Source organism: Morone saxatilis, unplaced genomic scaffold (assembly GCF_004916995.1).
Source record: "Morone saxatilis isolate NCDOM2014 unplaced genomic scaffold, NCSU_SB_2.0 Contig2, whole genome shotgun sequence".
Lineage (NCBI taxonomy): Eukaryota > Metazoa > Chordata > Actinopteri > Moronidae > Morone > Morone saxatilis.
Window position 1 is genome coordinate 22,089,316 of NW_023339762.1, and position 3,077 is coordinate 22,092,392.

The 3,077-nt window shown below is 39.8% G+C and overlaps 1 protein-coding gene across 1 annotated transcript in view; it reads right to left on the reverse strand.

Annotated features, from left to right (window-relative positions):
* osbpl5 (oxysterol binding protein-like 5) overlaps positions 1 to 3,077 on the reverse strand; it is a gene marked incomplete at its 5' end in the record, with an annotated part of 47,667 nt that overhangs the window by 44,270 nt on the left and 320 nt on the right.

Here is a 3,077-nt window from a genome sequence, read left to right on the forward strand (position 1 = left end):
TGCGTTTACTTCACTCAAGAGCAGCCGTTTTTCCCCGTCGCCATGGGAACGTTACGAGGTGACGTAATTACGCGACACGAGCGTCGTCGAAAAGCTGCAAACCCCGCGATGAAAGTATATTAGTAGTATGTAGATTTACGTTACAGTAAGAGATTAACAGAAGATGTTTTGTATAGCTACCTCTGTAAAACAGGAAGCACACATTTTATTGTTTTTATATTTTATTTATTCATTTTTACAGAAGTTTCCTTTTGTGAAGCTACAGAACTTGTTTGACTCATCAGTGTTTTGTAAGTTTGAGCCATGTGTTTATTAAGGTCTGAAATAAAACAAGATGAGAACTTAAATATTCCCAGCACTTTCTGTGATGCATCAAACCGCAGTTTTTGCAAGTTTCCCGCAATTTCATCGCATAAAATTGCATAAATATTCCATCGCATTTTTTAAGAAAACGTGCCGCGTAATCAAGGATTTTTGCCCGCAACAATCACAAAAAGTAAGGACTGTAAGTTAGTTGATTTGTTTGGTTTAGAGGATTAAATCTCAGTCTAGTTTTTCTTAAATGTGTGAGCGACGTCGATCTAGAGATGTGAAACTCGTTGTTGAACGGACGTAAACACGGAGACAACAGACAATTCAGTGAGCAGATGACGACAGGGCTCGTCCCGAGCAGTTTTTTCTCCTGTACGGACCGTAAATATCTATCCAACACCTCGCTGCCCCTCCACAGACTCCCGCCGGCGCAGAATCTTGATTTCTAATTTAAAAAAAGGCACAAAAACCAGACAGACGAAAGGTACGAGGCATACAAGATGAGCACAGGAAAGAGAAGTGGATGGACCCTGAACCCTCTGTATGTATGTATTGTACAATCCGACCTGTGTCTGATCCAGAACCAGGATTGGATCGATCTGTGCGGTTCACACTGCCATAAAAAACTGATTTAAGTCACGTATGAGCAAAACAAATCAGATTTAGTGTGAGCGTAGCCGTTGAAAGGAACAGACTTGATCAAAAGTAGGAGTAAAAATAGCGTTATTGATCCCATGGCCTATTTCCAATTGCCACGCAGTATTGGTGACCTTCGCTCCTAAATGTTACCTCCCTGCTACCGACACCACTCGCAGTCTGACAGTTTGCGGTCATTCAATAAGAGATCAATTTGTTCTCTGCCAGTCTGAATCCGAACGCTGGATACATCACCCCACTGTGAAAAGATGGAGTGAGCAGAAAGACGGAGACAACGAGAGCTTAACGTTATTATTTTTCCAGTATTTTGAGCGACACGGTCAGACGGTAACCCTTTTAACTATTAACTAAAGCGCACTTCTTCACGTAATACCACACGATTAAAGACGATGAGCTCTTCTATCTCCGTCCACAGTAGGAATACACTGGGTTTCTGAGGGGATGCCAATGGGAGAATTGATCTGATCGTGACGTATTGATCATTAGACATTTTGTGATAGGAGTGTAAATGTATATCGTGAGACGGTTAAATCGTGACACTAATATGTGAAGATTTAAATCAGTGAGGTGAAAACTGAATTGTGGCGCAAAGACAAAAAAAGGATTGTTTAATCTGATAAAGAAAATGTGAGAAAATGAATCTTTTTTCAGTCATTTTGTTGAATAAATAATGATAAAATCGGATCGTACATGTAGTATTGAGTCGAGTTCATCACTACATCCCGACTATGTAATGGAAACACTGTTTTTAGATTACCTCAAACACATTTTGGCATTTGTGTACTTCTTCTTGTGACTTATGGACGGACATTTACACTGGTACCAGTATGTCTGCAACAATACTGGCAGATTTATTGGTTCTTTTCACAAGATCACTGAATTTCTAGTCAAAAAAGTCATGTTACAAAGGCTGCGTCGTAAAAATTTAAATGTTTATCCATTACTTTCTTACTTATATACATTATTTATCATATTGACCTTACATGTTTTACATCCTACTTATTCATTCATACTTATACATATTGTAAATGCACATTTTATCCCTATTTACGTATCCTTTATTACATAATATTAAATATATATACTATATGTGTTTTATTATACTATACATGTTAGGATTATATTATACCTGTACTGTGCAATTATCTGGCTCTATATAGCCTATATATCCTTTAAATTACATCTTTTAAGATCATATTTTACACATTTTTTTATTATTATAATGCTGTGTGTATTCAATAATCTTTGCAATTATCTCTGTGCAATGTGCCATCAATCATATATGTACATAAAAAGGTGTATATAGTGTACATAACATCATTTTCTTTCCCAACATATCCTTTTAAATGTTATTTGTATTCATCGTGTTGCATCTTGAGTTGCTGCAACAAGCCAATACAACTTTGGGATCAATAAAATCTGCGTTGTCCTGTTTTACAAAGCAAATCAACATTACCAGGTAATCTATAAGTAATTAATCGAAAGAGGCCTCTGCACAAAATGTCATAACGTGCTGTATACACAAGGCAAAGGTTACTGTAGCACCATTACACCCAGAAACACTGGAGCTGAAGTGGCCGCAATGCACATTATCTGACATTTAAAATGCCTCTCCCCCATGCTCTCCTTTGAATCATCCACAATGCCACACTGCATTATGTCTCCACCTTACATACTGCATGCAACACGTCCTGTCCGTGCCTGTGACTCCTCGATGGAGGCTGTGTGGGGGAAAATGCCATTAAACCGCAATTTTTATTTACCTCCCGTTACTTTGGGGGTTTGCGTTATCCATGTATGACTCGGGGAGAGAGGAGGGTGCAGGGGGGGCAATTTACCAGTCCAGTAAACTTGCAAGCAGGTGACAGCAGGGGGGTAAAAAACGAATAATTATGGAGGTGGGAGGTAAATCACACGGACGTACCTGCCGTTGCCATGTCACCGCCAGCCCAAGACAACGGCTCGGTTCGCGGTTGCCATGCAAACGAGTGACAGCCGAAAGCGGCCGTTATGTGACGTGGTGATGAGGGTTTCACTTTACGTTGCTAGCTTGGACCGTTAGCCACTACCCAGTCGGACGACACCGCGAAACACACACACACACACAC